Below are 18306 nucleotides of genomic sequence, written 5' to 3'. Positions count from 1 at the left end.
GCCAACACCTTAACTATAACTTTGTGAGAAATCCTGAAGCAAGGGACCCAGTAAGTTGCATCTGGATTCCTAAACCACAGAAAATGTGAGATTCTAAACATGTGTTGGGGTAATTTGTTACACGGCAATAGATGATTAAAACAAGTAAAAAGGAAGGGCTTAAAAATAAAAAAAAAAAAAACTGATGCAGACTAATTAAATCAGAATCTCTAAGGATGGGAACTAATCATGTGTATTTTTAAAATCTCCCCAGGTGATCTTAATATAAATCCAAAGTCCAGAGTCACTGACTGGACTTCTCAAACTTCCAGTGAATGAGAATCACCTAAGGATTTTGTCAAAATGCAGATCTAGGATGGTACCCAAAGTTTTGTAATTCTAACGAGCTCTCAAGTTATGCTGATGCTCAAGGTCCCTGGAGTACACCAGGAAGCAAGGATCTAGAGACCAGACAAAAGACAAAGTAGGCCTGAGCTAGGTGTATGACTCTGGAAATGGTGAGAATCAGGAGTAGGTGAGCTATTTAAAGGAATAAGCCTCAGGTCTTGAATCATTTAGACGTCAAGGGCTAGGATGAGGCATGGGTGACAGCTGCCTTGAGGTTTTAAGTCCAAGGAACAGGGAGGAAGTAAGTATTTGTAGCTGAGATGAGGACTAAAAGAGAAGTTTGGGAAGAAAAATAATAAATGCTCAGAGGAAAAGTAATACATGCTGGAAGTAACCTATTAAGGATGATCAGGACATAAATTGTGGTGCCCAATACAAAATAAAAATGCAGGGCCCCTTGCTAAAAAATTATTGAGAATTTCAAGATGGCAACAACAGAGCATTAGTTCAAGCATGTGAGACCCTCTGAGCATGAAACTTGTGCTATTGCTCAGGCCATACTGCCATGTAGTGAGCCCTGGGACAGATTAGTCAAAATCAAGACTTACCTACTCCAGGAAAATATTTTTGGTGCCTGTCATGCCCTCTCCCTACCCTCTGCCATGGAGATGCCATGTTGTGTGCCTCGGACTCTCTCACATAGTATTCTATAACTGAGGTCTGGCCTGGTTGGCTGCTGTACCTTGCCAGTGAGACTGGAAGCTGCCAGAGGGCCAAAGGAGTGATTCTTTTGCTTTTTCCCCCTACCATCTCAGAGAAGATAGGGTGTGGCTTACACTAGTTCCCCCAAGGTCAGACTGCTAGGAGCAAAGTCAGCCCATTTTTCCTTCATTCTAGCCCCACCCTGGATCCACAGGCCTCTCCCCAATTGGCCACCAGGTAACAGGCTATAAACGGAGTTCACAGCCTGTAGCTCTAAGAATATTTGCAAATAGTTATTTTTAGCAGAGTGCTGTGTGGTTCAAATTGGAAAATGTAACTCCCCAAAGAGTTCACGTTGTCCACTGCCTAGAAAGAGCTGATTTATCAAAACAGGGGAACTGCAACAGAGAAAGAGTAGTTCACCCAGAGCCAGCTGTGTCGGAGGCAGGAGTTTTATTATTACTCAAATCAGTTTCCCCAAGCATTTGGGGATTAGAGTTTTTAAGGATAATTTAGGAGGTGGGGAAAGGCCAGTGAGTCAAGAGTGCTGATTGATTGGGTCGGAGATTAAATCATAGGACGTTGAAGCTATCTTCTTGTGCTGAGTTAGTTCCTGGGTGGAGGCCACAAAATCAGATGAGCCAGTTTATGGATCTGGGTGGTGCCAGCTGATCCATCAAGTGCAGGGTCTGCAAAATATCTCAAGCACTGATCTTAGGAGCAGTTTAGGGAGGGTCAGAATCTTGTAGCCTCCAGCTGCATAAATCCTAAACCATAATTTATAATCTTGTGGCTAGTTTATTAATCCTACAAAGGCAGTTTAGTCCCCAGGTAAGAAGGAGGTTTGTTTTGGGAAAGTGCTGTTATTGTCTTTGTTTTAAATTACAAACTAAATTCCTCCCAAAGTTAGTTTAGTCTACTCCCAGGAATAAACAAAGACAACTTGGAGGTTAGAAGCAGGATGGAGTTGGGTAGGTCAGATCTCTTTCAGTGTCTCAGTTATAATTTTGCAATGGGGATTTCAAAAATAGCTGATCCATCCCTTTGGGCTGGTACCTGTCCCATACTGATACCTTTTACATTTACTGGTCCCCTGTGGTTCTTGGTGATTTGCAAAGCCAGGCTGACCACTCTCAGGATTAGACCTCACTCTCAGGCCAGACCCAAGAATGGGCTTGGGAGACCCTTTCTGGGACGTGAGTATGAGCAACTGTTCACAACCAATTTACTAAAAATATATAAAGTCAAACTGATTTATTTGACAAACATATCACACTTCCCGGTACTTATAATCATGTCCCAAACCCAAGAAATTAAAATGTCAAGATGATGAAAATAATACTGTATAACACAATCTTCAAAATTATACTGAATTTTACTTGCTACTATCTTTCATATATGATCCCAAAAGTGTAGGTAAATGGTGAGATGTTTGGCATCTCACTCTGTAACTTTGTACCTAAGGAAAAAAAAACAGTATTTATTGTGAAGGTAGTATGTGTTGGATACTGTGCTAGGCACTTCATATATTATCTCATTTAATAGCATAGAAAAGCAGAATAACAGAATGATGGGGAGAAGAGTTTTATAGGCTAAACAGCCTGGGCTCAAGTAAAGCTCTGCCACTCACTAACTCTGTGCCTCAGCTTTGCAATTTATAAAATAGATAGAATGAAAATAATAGTACCTTTTTGGCCAGGTGCAGTGGCTTATGCCTATAATCCCAGCATTTTGGGAGGCTGAGGTGGGCAGATCACTTAAGACTAGGAGTTCAAGACCAGCCTGGCCAACATGGCAAAACCCTATCTCAGCTGAAAATACAAAAATTAGCCAGGTGTGGTGGGACGTGCCTGTAATCCCAGCTACCTGGGAGGCTGAGGCACAAGAATCTTTTGAGCCCAGGAGGCAGAGATTGCAGCGGGCCGAGGTCACACCACTGCACTCCAGCTAGGGCAACACAGTGAAATCCTGTCTTAAAAAATTAAAAGGCCAGGTATGGTGGCTCATGCCTGTAATCCCAGCACTTTGGGAGGCAGAGGCAGGTGGATCACTTGCGGTCAGGAGTTCAAGACCAGTCTGGCGAAATATGGTGAAACCCCATCTCTATTAAAAATGCAAAAATTGCCGGGTGCGGTGGCTCAATCCTGTAATCCCAGCACTTTGGGAGGCCGAAACGGGCGGATCACAAGGTCAGGAGATCGAGACCATCCTGGCTAATTCGATGAAACCCCGTCTCTACTAAAAAATACAAAAAACTAGCCAGGCGTGGTGGCGGGCGCCTGTAGTCCCAGCTACTTGGGAGGCTGAGGCAGGAGAATGGCGTAAACCCGGGAGGCGGAGCTTGCAGTGAGCTGAGATCTGGCCACTGCACTCCAGCCTGGGCGACAGAGTGAGACTCCATCTCAAAAAAAAAAAAAAGAAAAAAAAATGCAAAAATTAGCTGGGTACAGTGGCCCATGTCTATAATTCCAGTTACTCAGGAGGCTGAGGCAGGAGAATTGCATGGCCCAGGAGACAGAGGTTGCAGTGAGCCAAGATCATGCCACTGCACTCCAGCCTGGGCAACACAGCGCAATTCAGTCTCAAAAAAAATAAAAAAGAAAAAGAAACAATAGTACTTTATTCATGGGGTTGATTAACTGATTAAAGGACTAAATGAGTCATTACAGGTAAGGCACTTAGGACAGCACTGGCTTTCTAGCGTCAGAAATTCTCCTTTATCTTCACAACAACCTGGTGAGATAGTATGATAATACTCAATTTAAAGATTAAGGAACCATAGTTCAGAGAGGTGAAGCAATTTGCTCAGGGTCACAAAGCCAATAATGCCATAGCTAGTATATGAATTCAGGAATGCTTCAAGTATAACCCAGGAATGGAATTCCTGGAATTAGTTCACACATGAGCTCCTATCACACACAGGCACTGCAGATAAAGTGAAGAACAAGAAAATAAGATGCTGTTGGCTTAGTTGGGGAAAAGAAGAAAGTCAAATATAAACAAATAGATGAATAAAGTAATTTCAGATAGTAATAATGCAGTGAAGATGATAAAACAGACTGACGTCAATAAGCAAAAACTAAAATTAACACAAATGTTCAGTAAAGATGAATGAATACACTGACTCTAATATATCCATAGAATGAAATAGCAAGGAATAAAGTATTGATACACACAACAAAGTGGATGAATCTCAAAATCATGATGGCAGGAGAAACCCAGACACAAAAACTAAATGCTGTATGATTCTATGTATATAACTGTCATGCGCGTCCGTGTGCAGAGATCACCCGCCGGCTTTGTGTGAGCAACAAGGCTGTTTATTTCACCTGGGTGCAGGCGGGCTAAGTCGGAAAAAGGAGTCAGCAAAGGGTGGTAGGATTATCCTTAGTTCTTATAGGTTTGGGATAGGCATACAAAGTACATTCTCAAGGGCAGGGAGAATATTACAAAGTACCTTCTTAAGGGTGGGGGATAATATATCATATCAGTTAGGGTGGGGTAGGAACAAATCACAATGGTGGAATGTCATCAGTTAAGGCTATTTTCACTTCTTTTGTAGATCTTCAGTTGCTTCAGGCCATCTGGATGTATACGTGCAAGTCACAGGGGATATGATGGCTTAGCTTGGGCTCAGAGGCCTGACAATAACATTCCAGAAAATGCAAATGAATCTATATTAACATAAAACAATTCAATGGTTGCCTAGGGCTGAGGGCAGGGGAAAGAATAGACTGCACAGAGGAAACTTTTGGGGGTGATGGAAATATTCTGTGAAAGAAAAATAAATCTTCAGGCACCCAAATCTCTAAGCTAAATGGAAAAGTCAAGCTGAGAACTGCTTAGGGCAAACCTGCCTCCCATTCTATTCAAAGTCACCCCTCTGCTCACTGGGATAAATGTATATCTGATTGCCTCCTTTGGAGAGGCTAATCAGAAACTCAAAAGAATGTAACCATTTGTGTCATTTGTATCACACCTGTAATGCCGACGACCTGGAAGCCCCTCCCACTTTGAGTTGTCCTGCTTTTGCTTCAAGTTGTTCCGTCTTTTCTGGACTGAACCTATGTTCATTTCACATATGTTGATTGATGTTTCATGTCTCCCTAAAATGTACAAAACCAAGCTGTGCTCTGACCACCTTGGGCACATGTCATCAGGACCTCCTGAGGCTGTGTCACAGGTGTGCATCCTCAACCTTGGAAAAATAAGGTGAGACCTGCCTCAGATTTTCAGGGCTCACATTCCGATAACCACGGAGGGATTCTGAGTGGAGATGCCCTGACCTTTGACAAATCTCTTATCAGTGCTTAGTACCAGCATGAGCTAACTTTATGGTCAAACTAATAGCACAATTTGCTGAGGTCTGGGAGCACCCCCTCCAGAAAGGACCTGATCTCCCCAAATTTGGTCAAGATCTAAAGATTGTTTTGCTATACAACTCCCTTTTTTGGGAGTTTTATTTGTTTCCAACAAGAAAGGCAAGTTTTCCTGTTTCCATGATGATGGAAGGCTGGTAACTCCTTTACGCAGTTTGAGCTGGCTTCCAACAGGGAAGATGGGGGTTTTTTCCCTGCTTCTAGGATGGTGGAGAGCAGTCTTCTGCCTGAGACCCATCCCTAAGTAAATAGCTGAATTGGGGTTTTGTCTTGGCTAAAGCTAACAACCAGTGGGTTTTAATTTCTCCTTACCATAAGAGCGCTCAGTAATCATATAAGTTTTGTGATTGTTTTCCTTAACAGTTTTGTTGTTGTTGTACGTTTCTGATTTTGTTGTCCTTTTAATCTTTTTCCCATTGGGTTTTACCAATATTATCTGACTCACTCAAATCCAGAGGAAAGTTTCAAATTATGGGGAACAAGTCCTCTGAAATGGTTAAATTTCCCCCAACACATACCAAAAAACATAGTGTGGTAAGGTGGAGCAAAATGGTCAGAAAAAGAAAAATAAAAAAGAGGAAAGATTTATTATTTTGATTTTGACTACTAAAGGGATTTTATTTATATAACATTTATATAACATTTTGTGAGCCAGGTTAAACTGAAAGCAATGGCTGTTGCCCCACACTGCAGGTCAGTTCAATAGCTAAGGTTCTGCATTATTTTTTCCACCACAACAGGTTGGGTTTGGTTCCTAAATCAAGACCTTTCTGGTTTGACACTTGGTACTTCTCAAACAGGTACTTGGTACCTGTTTGTCCTAGCCGAAATACAGTAATGAGATTTTAAAAGATTTTTTTAAGGAGTTCAGTGGTTAAAGTCAGCTTAATAAAAAGCCAACATCCAAGATATGTGTGTCTGTGTGTGTTTGTATTTAAAAGATCATGTTTTTGTTTTTTTTTCTCTCTTAGGACCTTGTCACTCGTTTTTTTTGAGCAAAAGTTATTTTCTTCTCAGTTGACTGAATTCTGTTTTCTTCATTTGCTTCTGCTGTCTCTCCTTTTTCCCTTGCAACTTTTGCTGCATGAGGGACCTAAACTCATTTATAATAACCTGGGGTTTCTTAAAGAAAATGGAGAAGGTGCCAGACTCCCTTTAGGGGAGAAACCTGTTTTTCTTTATGGAACCTCAAGACTATAAACAGACAAGTTCATCTCAGCTTTTAAACTGCTTCCTTTTGACCTGATTTATTGACTAAACTCATTATTGCAACACAAGCTATTCTTGTTTTTTGTTGTTGTTGTTTTTTGACAGACTCTCAATCTGTCACCCAGGCTGAAGTGCAGTGACCTGATCTATTGACTAAAATCATTATTGCAACAGAGGTTATTCTTGGGTTTTTTTGTTTGTTTTTTGTTTTTTGACAGAGTCTCAATCTGTCACCCAGGCTGGAGTGCAGTGGCTTGATCTTGGCTTACTGCAACCTCCGTCTCCTGGGTTCAAGTGATTCTCCTGCCTCAGTCTCCTGAGTAGCTGTGATTACAGGCACCCACCACCATGCCTGGCTAATTTTTGTATTTTTAGTAGAGATGGGGTTTCACCATGTTGGCCAAGGTGGTCTTGAACTCTTGACCTCAAGTGGTCTGCCTGCCTTGACCTCCCAAAGTGCTGGGGTTACAGGCATGAGCCACCATGCCTGGCCAATATTCTTGGGCTTTTAAAGAAGAGTATAGTTTAGACACTTAGAAATGTCTTTGCTTTTTAAAAAAAATTTATTTAAGTGCACTATATAAACATCATGTGGTCTAGCCTTATGATAATTCTTCCTTTTTGGAAACCCAGGATTCAGTATGAGCTCGCCCCAGAGCTCAGAGATCCAGTTAAAAGATAAGAAGTCCCTATCTAAATAAAACTGGTCTCCTTATACAATTCTCTGATAGATTTTCATAATTTTATGTTTGATTTGGCATCCATCTTTAATCTCCCACCAGCATACCATACTTTTCCTCTCCATACCTTATGATTTAAATTTTGCTACTTGATTTTCACCACAGTTGTTTCCTTTAATATGCAAATATAAGGCTATTTAGCTGACACCTGTTTAGGGTTATAAAACAGTTTATCAAGAATCTGAAAGTCTAAGATAGGGGAAAAAAGGAAGGGTTTTATGAATCTATAAGATCTACTTCTATCAGCATGCCTAATATGTCTATATATTTATGTGTGGTGCACACAATGTTCCACTACTGAAAATATATAAAAGAGGTCTAATTAGTTGGCTTAAAGAAAAATAAAAGTGCTTAAATCAAATACTTTATCAGAAAAAAAAAAAGACTATTCAAATGCTTTTTCAAGTTTACATGACTTAAGTAAAATATTTAATAGATAAGCTAGCTTTAAAATTATTCATGAAATGGCCGGGCGCGGTGGCTCGAGCCTGTAATCCCAGCACTTTGGGAGGCCGAGACGGGCGGATCACGAGGTCAGGAGATCGAGACCATCCTGGCTAACACAGTGAAACCCCGTCTCTACTAAAAAATACAAAAAAACTAGCTGGGCGAGGTGGTGGGCGCCTGTAGTCCCAGCTACTCAGGAGGCTGAGGCAGGAGAATGGCATGAACCCGGGAGGCGGAACCTGCAGTGAGCTGAGATCCAGCCACTGCACTCCAGCCTGGGCGACAGAGCGAGACTCCGTCACAAAAAAAAAAAAAAAAAAAAAAAAAATTAATGAAATAATAACAGAAATGTCTTAAGAATTTCCAGCATACATTTTGGTTTGCATTTATTGATCAAGCAATTTTATATTTATCCTGGCCAAATACTATAAGGTGTCAAAATTTGGCATAGGGGTTACAAAACTATAAACCAAGCCCAAAACACAATGTTCTTCACTTGTGTAATTTTTAGTAAATAAGACATTGATATTGGTTTAATGAAAATAGCTACATCTTGAATTTAGGAAGATTACCATAACTTCTAAGCAGCAAATGAGGCGATGCCTCTCCCTGTTGACACCTCCTTGTCTTCTCAACTGTCTTGCAGGCACAGACATGTTTATCTGCCAACCCAACCCTCACAAAAAACTACAACCGAAGTAGACAGGCCCCTACACTGTGATACTCAGCATGCCAACTGCAGTGAGAGTCCAAGAACTCTCCCACTGGATCCATCGCACCAGGGTCAAACTCACCCCCAAGGCTACTTCTTCCTCCAGAACATTAACAGCTAAGTGTTTGTCTAGCCCAATTTCTCCTACAAAGCTTGAATTAACCCAAAAAAATTTTTTTTCTTAGAACCAGAACACAAGGAAGACTAATCACTGCTTTCAGAAATGGCCGGCCGGGCGCGGTGGCTCAAGCCTGTAATCCCAGCACTTTGGGAGGCCGAGGCGGGTGGATCACCAGGTCAGGAGATTGAGACTATCCTGGCTAACATGGTGAAACCCCGTCTCTACTAAAAATACAAAAAACTAGCCGGGCGTGGTGGCGGGCGCCTGTAGTCTCAGCTACTTGGGAGGCTGAGGCGGGAGAATGGCGTGAACCCGGGAGGCGGAGCTTGCAGTGAGCCGAGATCACGCCACTGCACTCCAGCCTGGGAGACACAGCGAGACTCCGTCTCAAAAAAAAAAAAAAAAAAAAAAAAGAAATGGCCTGTATCTACCCAACCGCCTGCTGTACCTCACTTCCAACCAAAAGTCTTAATACAGGAATATCCCTCACCACAATCCTAATATTGTCAGTAGCTGCCCTGCTGTCCACAGCAGCCCCTCTGAGCTGCCATGAGTGTTATCAGTCTTTCCACTACGGAGAAAAAATGCAACAATCCTTTATTTACCATACTCATATAGAAAAATCCTGTTATGGAACCTTAATCGAGGAATGTGTTGAATCAGGGAAAAGTTATTATAAAGTAAAAAATTTAGAAGTATCTGGCAGTCATGATGGGGCTATATGTCCAAAAGGTAAGCAGTGGCTTTGCTGCACCAAAATTGGACAAAGGGGAGTAAACACTCAAGTGCTAGAGGATATAAAGAGAGAACAGATTATAGCCAAAGCAAAAGCCAAAACCAACAACTCCCTCCCCAAAAATCACCCGTGGTATTTCCCTTCCCAAGCCAGGAAAAAAAACTGCTTGTAGATCTAGGAGAACGCATTGCGCTTACCATGAGTGTGCTCAATTGCTAGGTATGTGGGGGAGCTTAACATCCCAAAACCCCAGCCTCACTTTCACTCCTCAGGAACACCCACAGTCCTGGACATTTAGCAACCCAGTAAGAGGGACAGTGTGCATATCCCACAAGTTGACTGATGAAACCCATTGCACCATAGGTAAAAGCCCCTGTCACCAAACCCTAACAGTCAATGCCTCCACAGCAGAGTGGTGGCCAAGGTTACCCCATGGAGCTTGGTCTCCTTCTAACTTTAGCTACCTCAATTTTGTCTTGTCCAAAAAGGCCTGCTACTGTACAGACACCACTAACCCTTATGCCACATATCCCCACCTAAGTGCACTATGGGACAATCCTATGAACACTATCCTACAATGGATTGCCCCTGATGGATTCTTTTGGATATGTGGAACCCAGGCTTACTCATGACTACCTTATCACTGGCAAAATACTTGATTCCTAGGCACAATTAAACCTGGATTCTTTTTACTTCCAAAGCAGGTGGGCAACACCCTTCAAGTCCCCGTATATGATAACCTAAACAGAGAAAACAATCCTTAAAGGTAGGAGGAAGCCAAAGATGGCAAGAGGACAAATGGCTTCCACGATGGATCATCAAATACTACAGCCCTGCCACTTGGGCTGGGGATGGTTCATGGGGTTATTGCACTCCCATATATATGCTAAATAGAATAATTAGATTATAGGCTGTTCTATAGACAATCACTAACCAAATTGCCTCAGCCCTGGAAATGCTCACACAACAACCAAACCAAATGTGTGCGGCAATGTATCAAAACAGGCTAGCACTAGACTACTTATTAGCAGAAGAGGGTGGGGTCTGTGGTAAGTTTAATATTTCCAATTGTTGTCTTAACATAGACAATAACAGAAAAGCAGTTCTAGAGATCACCTCAAACATCAGAAAAGTAACCCATGTACCAGTCCAAATCTGGAAGGGATGAGACCCGACGAACCTTCTAGGAGGGTGGCTCTCTAACCGAGGAGGATTTAGAACTCTGGTAGGGACAATAATCTTCATCATTGGGTTTCTCCTATTTCTCCCCGTATTATCCCACTGATAATAAAAGCCATTAAAACTCTTGTTACAGTTAACCACCAGACAATACAGACGATGCTCCTGCTACAATGACACGATGGATACCAACTCATCTTTCAAGAATATCCCCAAAATTAAGTGTTTCTTTTTTCTGAGGTGTCATTGAGAAAGTCATCGCTTTTCCCTTTTCTATAACCAAATAGACAAGAATGAAAGATTCTCCCTGGGGCCTGAAAGCTTGGGGGGATGAATAACTCCTCCCTCCTCAGGCCCAGTCCCAAGTGGCTTTGTGTCAGCAGCGTGAGTCAGCAAGATAGCAGAAGCAGGAAGATAGCTGGCTGGAAGACATGTACCCCCTGGAGATCGAGAGAGAGGCGCTGTCTGGGTACCACGTAGCAGTTATGTCAGACCGGAACACTTCCTGTTTACAGTAGACTATAAAACCCCTGTCCCGTCCTCACTTTTGGGGCTGATGCCATTTTAGGCCTCAGCCTGTCTGCACCCAGGTGCTCATTAAAACAGCATGTTGCTCCACACCTCCTTGAGTTGTTTGTTGGTGCCTTCTCAAGGTTTGAACCAATACAAGAGCCTTGCACTTTCCAGTGAAAAAAATTGCATTTCACATTCCATCTTTTCCCCCAAGTTTTAATGAATGATTTTGCAGGTGTGCCTCTTTTTTTTTTTTTTATTTTAGATTAAGGAATTACATGTGCAGGTTTGTTACAAAAGTACATTGCATGATGCCTAGATTTGAAGTATAATTGACTGAACCCATCACCCAGGAGTTGAATAACATTCCATTTTAAGGCAATGTGGCAATCATGAAATCTTTGTGTGAAAGGTAAAAGAGAGGTTAATCTATAATAAAAGTCAACAGTGGAGAGGGAAGGGGTCTTCCCTGGTGCCCTTTAGCCATTTGCAGCATTTTACAAAACAATGCAGATAAGGAAAAAAAATCTGTATAGTCAGAGATATTAAGGTTTACAACTTTCTAGGTTATAGCTGCCTGTCATGTGACTCAGGACCTGAAATTCACATTCCTTGAAGGCTCAAAATAGTTTAGAATTCCAACAGCTTAGATTTTGAATTACTTATTTTCATAATGTATGCCCATTAAACTACCCCCAATATCAAAATACAGAAAGGTGACAGGTCTCAGTTAATTTAGCAAGTTTATTTTGCGAAGGCTGAGGACTCACACCTGTGACACAGCCTCAGGAGGTCCTGATGACATGTGCCTGGGGTGGTCAGAGAGCAGTTTGGTTTCATACATTTTAGAAAGACATAAAACATCAATCAACATATGTAAAATTAATATTGGTTCGGTCTGGAAAAGGCAGGATAACTTGAAGTGGGGAGGGGACTTCCAGGTCATAGGTAGTTCAGAGTCAAATGGCTGCGTTCTTTTGAGTTTCAGATTAGCCTCTCCAAAGAAGGCAAACAGATGTATTTATCTCAGTGAGCAGAGGGGTGACTTTGAATAGAATGGGAGGCAGGTCTGCCCTAAGCAGTTCCTGGCTTCATTTTTCCCTTTAGCTTAGTGATTTGGGGACCCCAAGATGTTTTCATTTCACATTTCCCCCCTTTTCTGTTTAAAGTCTTTTGGATTTTGTAACCTCTATGCTGAATCTTGACACCTTTGGCAGGGATAAGTATGAAATTGCTTGATCAATAAATGCAAATAGAAATGTATGCTGGTAATTCTTAAGGCATTTCTAATATTACTTTACCAATAATTTTAAAGCCAGCTTATTTATTAAAGATTTTACTTAAGTCATGTAAACTTGACAAAGCATTTGGCCAGTCTTTCATTTTTCTGATAAAGTATTTGAATTAAGTGCTTTTATTTTTCTTTAAGTCAATTAATTAGAGCTCTTTTATATATTTTCAGTAGTGAAGCATTGTGTGCACCACACATAAATACATAGACATATTTGATATGCTGATAGAAGTACATCTTAAAGATTTATAAAAACCTTTTTTCTCCTATCTTAGACTTTCAGATTCTTTTTTTTTTTTTTTTTTTTTTTTTGAGGCGGAGTCTCGCTCTGTCGCCCAGGCTGGAGTGCAGTGGCCGGATCTCAGCTCACTGCAAGCTCCGCCGCCTCCCGGGTTCACACCATTCTCCTGCCTCAGTCTCCCGAGTAGCTGGGACTACAGGCGCCCGCCACCTCGCCCGGCTAGTTTTTTGTATTTTTTAGTAGAGATGGGGTTTCACCGTGTTAGCCAGGATGGTCTCGATCTCCTGACCTCGTGATCCGCCCGTCTCGGCCTCCCAAAGTGCTGGGATTACAGGCTTGAGCCACCGCGCCCGGCCGACTTTCAGATTCTTGATAACCTATTTCATAACCCTAGGCAAGTGTCAGCTAAATAGCTTTAAATTTGCATATTAAAGAAAACAACTCTGGTGAAAATCAAATAGTATGGAGAGAAAAAGTCTGGTGGGTGAAACTAGGCCTCATAATTCCTAAGCCTCATAAAATTTAGAAAGCTTGGCCATCATGAAACTTAAACCCCAGATGGCCACGGATAGCCCCCCGATGTTCCCAGAACCCAAACAGAAAGACAATTCCGGGAAATAGCCTCATGGGGTCCCACCCTGATAACCTCATGGGGCCGCACCCTGATAGCCTCATGAGGTCCCACCCTGATAACCTCATGGGGTCCCACCCTGACTCAATGTCCCCGATGTTCCCGGAATCAGCAATTCCAGGAAAGAACCTCCTAAGGTCCTGCCCCAACCAATCAGAACAAGATACCTTGCTCAGGCCATAGCTAGACCCAATCATCACGCGCCTAAAGCCTTGTTTGAATTTCGTGCCCTAAGCTGTGTTTGAACTTGTAATTGCCTATATAAACTGCCTGTAACAAGCACTCGGGGTCCCAGGGCCAACTTAGAGCTTGGGACCCTAGCGCGCTAGTAATAAATAACTCTCTGCTGTGAATCTCGTGTCGGTGATCCTTCGCGGCAACCCCTGCCCAGGAGGGAATCGACAGTTCGGTTCCAACAGTGTGCTAGAGGGAGATTAAAGATGAATGCCAAATCAAACATAAAATTATAAATACCTATCAGAGGATTGTATAAGGAGACCAATTTTATTTAGATAGGGACTATCTATCTTTTAACTGGATCTCTGAGCTGTGGGGAGAGCCCACACTGAATCCTGGGTCTCCAAAAAGGAAGAATTATTATGATAATAATAATATGTGATGTTTTACAGTGGACTTAGAAAAAAAATCTTTCTTATTACAAAGACATTTCTAAGTGTCTAAATTGCACTCTTCTTTAAGAACCCAAGAGTAGCCTCTGTTGCAATAACTATTTTAGTCAGTAGATCAGGTAACACAGTACGAAAGGAAACAGTTTAAAAGCTGAGACACACTTGTCTGTTCACACTCTTTGGGTTCCATAAGGAAAAACAGGTTTCTTTCCCAAACGAAGTTTGGCACCTTCTCCATTTCCTTTAAGAAACCCCAGTCTTTTATAAACTAGTTTAGGTCCGTCATGCAGCAGAGGGTGCAAGAGAAAAGAGAGACAGCAGAAGTAAATAAAGAAAACAGAATGCAGCCAACTGAGAAAAAACAAACTTTTGCTTTAAAAAAAAAAAAAAAAAAAGATCAAGGTCCTAGGAGAGAAAAGAAAGAATAAAAACACAAAGTTATTTTAAATACAAATGCACATGCACACACACACACACGCATCTTGGATGTTAGCTTTTAGCACATGTCCTCAGTACCTCCTGAGGCTGTGTCACAGGCACACATCCTTATCCTTGGCAAAATAAACTTTCTAAATTTACCAAAACCTGTCTCAGATTTTGGGGGTTCACATTTTGGTAACCACAAAGGGATTCTGAGTGGAGGTGCCTCTGACCTTTGACAAATATATCGGTGCTTGGTACTAGTTTGAGCTATCTGTATGGTTCAAACCAATAGGACAATTTGCTGAGGCCTGGAAGCACCACCTCCAGAGAGTCCCTGATCTCCCAAAATTTGGTCAAGATCTAAAGTTAATTTTGATTAATTTTGTGGTACAATTCCCTTTTTGGGGGGAGTTTTACTTGCTTCCAACATAGGGAACACAGTTTTTCCTACTTTCATGATAATGAAAGGTAGGTAAACTTCACTTTCAACAGAGAAGATGATTTTTTTTTTCCTGTTCCTAGGATGTAGAGAGCAGTCTTCAGCCTGAGACCCATCCCGAGGTAAGTAACTGAATTGGGGTTTGTCTTGGCTAAAATGAAAATTAACAACCAGCTGGTCTTAATTTCTTCTTGCCATTAGAGTGCTCAGTAATCACATATGTTATGTGTTTGCTTGTTTAGCCTCTCCAAAGGAGGCAATCAGGTATGCATTTATCTCAGTGAGCAGAGGGGTGACTTTGAATAGAACAGGAGGCAGGTTTACCCTAAGTAGTTTCCAGCGTGACTTTTCCCTTTAGCTTAGTGATTTGGGGGCACCAAGATATTTTGCTTTCACAGCCTTATAGGGGAACTAAGGTTTGCATGCATCAATCACCACGATTTCTGGTTATAGACGCTAAACACAGGCTGCTGCTTGGCTCAGGCACTTTGTACCATCAGAGTTCAAAGAAGGAACTAGTGACCACCTAGTACGCATTTCCCTTTTACTAGGCTTGGCCTCCATGTGGTTCCAGGGTGATGTCAGGAATACAAATCAGCTCAGTCTGGAGACTTAGCACGCCATATGGCACGATAAAAGCCCAAAGGAACAACTTTCACAAAGGTTTGTATAAGCTTCCTTACTGCATGTATGTCTTCTATACAGTAGCATGCAACACAAGTTCCCCTTGCAGTTCAGCCACCTGCTTGGCACCATAACACACATCGCATAATAAACAACAAACATATTTTCAAGAAAGATGAAAGCACTAAGAACTTATGAGCCATCTGAATATGGTGATCTATTTGCATATTTTCACAAATTCAAATGTACTTACAGGAACAACAGAATAGTATATTTTAATTAGGACTGTTCTCAAAAAGGAGAAATGCATGGGGATGTGTGGCTGTCATAAAGCTAGGTCACTATAAACAGACACCATTTACTTCTCTTAGAAGTGAGAAATATATCCTAGGATTTTGAGAAAACAAACACTGGTGGGTGTTGTTTTTTTCCAGAGTGGCTGACTATTGAGAAGAGTTAAAAATACCTGAGGGCTACAGTGTGTGCCAAAGATTGCAAAGGAAGAGCCAACATTTCATACTAGTTGTGCATCTTGAGTTATATCCTTTCAGCAAAAAACAAGCATCGTGAGGAGTCAGCATACAGACCCAATCTGCTTTTCACACTCTCTTCCCTGCCTTCCCCACCACTGACTCCACCAGCTAATGCCGTGCCTGAGATCTTGTATGCACTTAATTAATATTTGTTGAATGAATAAAATGGTAAATACAATCATGTCTTAAATGGACCCATGCGATCTCCTTCCTCCCCTCTATGAAATCCTGTACTACAGAAAAGATATAATCAACTTGGACCTAAAAAGGCATCACACATGACTGTGAGAAGCCTCCAATCTAGAGCAGTGGTTTTCTACCCTGGCTGCACATCAAAATCATTCAGAGAGCTTTCTAAAAACACTTATGCCTCAGTCCTACCCTCCGAAAATCTGATTCAATTGAACTGGAGTGAGGCCCAGGCCATGGTGTTTTTTGTTTTTTGTTTTTTTTTTCTAATGTGCAGCCAGGACAGACAATTTCTGGTACAGTCCCATCACTTCAAAGGTGCAGAGACTTGATGTCACTTCTCCATAGCTAGAGAGCTCGGAGAAGGCAGAGGCAGGTGACAAAATTCACAGCATCACTGAGTCACTCCATTTGTCAGCTCTTTATCTCATGAGCTTCTTCCTTCTCACTAACTTACATTTCTGACTTCCATTTTTATCATTCTTATATCCACTTAACAAATTGTTATTACGCATCTACCACATGCCAGATGCCAGGTGCCAGGTACATGGCAGTGTGAAAGAAAAATAAATCTTGGGGCCCTTAAATCACTAAGTTAAAGGGAAGAGTCAAGCTGGGAACTGCTTAGGGCAAACCTGCCTCCCACTCTATTTAAAGTCACCCCTCTGCTCACTGAGATAAACGCACATCTGATTGCCTCATTTGGAGGGGCTAGTCAGAAACTTAAAAGAATGCAACTACTTATCTCTTATCTACCTATGACCTGGAAGCTCCCTCCCCACTTTGAGTCTTCCTGCCTTTGCTTCAAGTTGTTCCACCTTTCCAGACCAAATCAATGTACATCTTGCATATGTTGATTGATGTCTCATGTCTCCCTAGAATGTATAAAACCAGACTGTGCTCTGACCACCTTGTGCACATGTCATCAGGACCTCCTGAGGCTGTGTCATAGGCATGCATCCTCAACCTTGGCAAAAGAAACTTCCTAAATTAACTGAAACCTGTCTCAGATTTCCAGGGTTCACGTTTTGGTAACCATGAAGGGATTCTGCATGAAGATGCCCCTGACCTTTGACAAATCTCCTATCGGTGCTTGGTACCAGCACGAGCTAACTTTATGGCTCAAACCAAGAGGACAATTTCTTGAGGTCTGAGAGCACATTCAGAGAATCACTGATCTCCCAAAATTTGATAGAGATCTAAAGTTTATTTTACTGTATGACTCCTCTTTCTTGGAGTTTTATTTGCTTCCAATAAGGAAAGCAAGATTTCCTATTTCCATGATTATGGAAGGCAGGTAACTCCTTTATAGACTTTGAGCTTACTTCCAACACAAAAGATTAGTATTTTTTCCTGCTCCTAGAATGGTAGAGAGCAGTCTTGAGCCTGAGGCCAATCCCTAGGTAAGTAACTGAATTAGGGTTTGTCTTGGCTAAAGTTAAGATTAACAAGTTTGTCGTAATTTCTCCTTACCATAAGAGTGCTCAGTGATCATATACATTGTGCCATCATTTGTTTGGCTTAATTGTTTTGTTGTTGTTGTTGTTGTTCGTTTCTGTTTTGTTGTTGTTTTGGTCTTTTTCCCACTGGTTTTGATTAACTCTATCTGACTTGATCAAATCTGAAGGAAAAATTCAAATTATGGGGAACAAGGCCTCTAAAGTGGCTAAATTCTGCCCCCACCCACACCCACACACAAAAAGTTGGTGTGGTGGTGGCCGTATTTGGCCAGCAAAAAGGAAAAAAGAAAAAGCAAATATTTTTTACATTGACTACTAAAGGGACTTTGTTTACATAACAAGGCCACCTTTTTCTAGCCAGACCAAACTGAAAGCAATGGCTATCACCCCACACTGCAGTTCGATAGCTATGGTTCTGCATTTTTTTTCCGTCATGACCATCTGGGTTTGGTTCCTAAATCAAGCCCTTTCTGGTTTGATACTTGGTACTTCTGAAATAGCAGCAATTTGTCTTAGCTGAAATATAGTAATGAGATTTAAAAATTTTTTTTAAAAGGTACACGATAGTTAAAAGTCAGCTTAATTAAAAGCTAAAATCCAAGATGTGTGTGTATGTGTGCATGTGTGCATATTTGTATTTAAAAGGCTTTCAAGTTTTTGTTTTTGTTTTTTTTCTTTCCTAGGCCCTTGTCTTTTTTTTGAGCAAAAGTTTTTTTTCTTTCCTCAGTTGACTGAACTTTGTTTTCTTCATTAATAGCTATTGCAACTCAGGCTACTGTGG

Source organism: Macaca mulatta, chromosome 14, assembly GCF_049350105.2.
Source record: "Macaca mulatta isolate MMU2019108-1 chromosome 14, T2T-MMU8v2.0, whole genome shotgun sequence".
Classification (NCBI taxonomy): domain Eukaryota; kingdom Metazoa; phylum Chordata; class Mammalia; order Primates; family Cercopithecidae; genus Macaca; species Macaca mulatta.
This window is presented reverse-complemented; position numbering follows the sequence as displayed.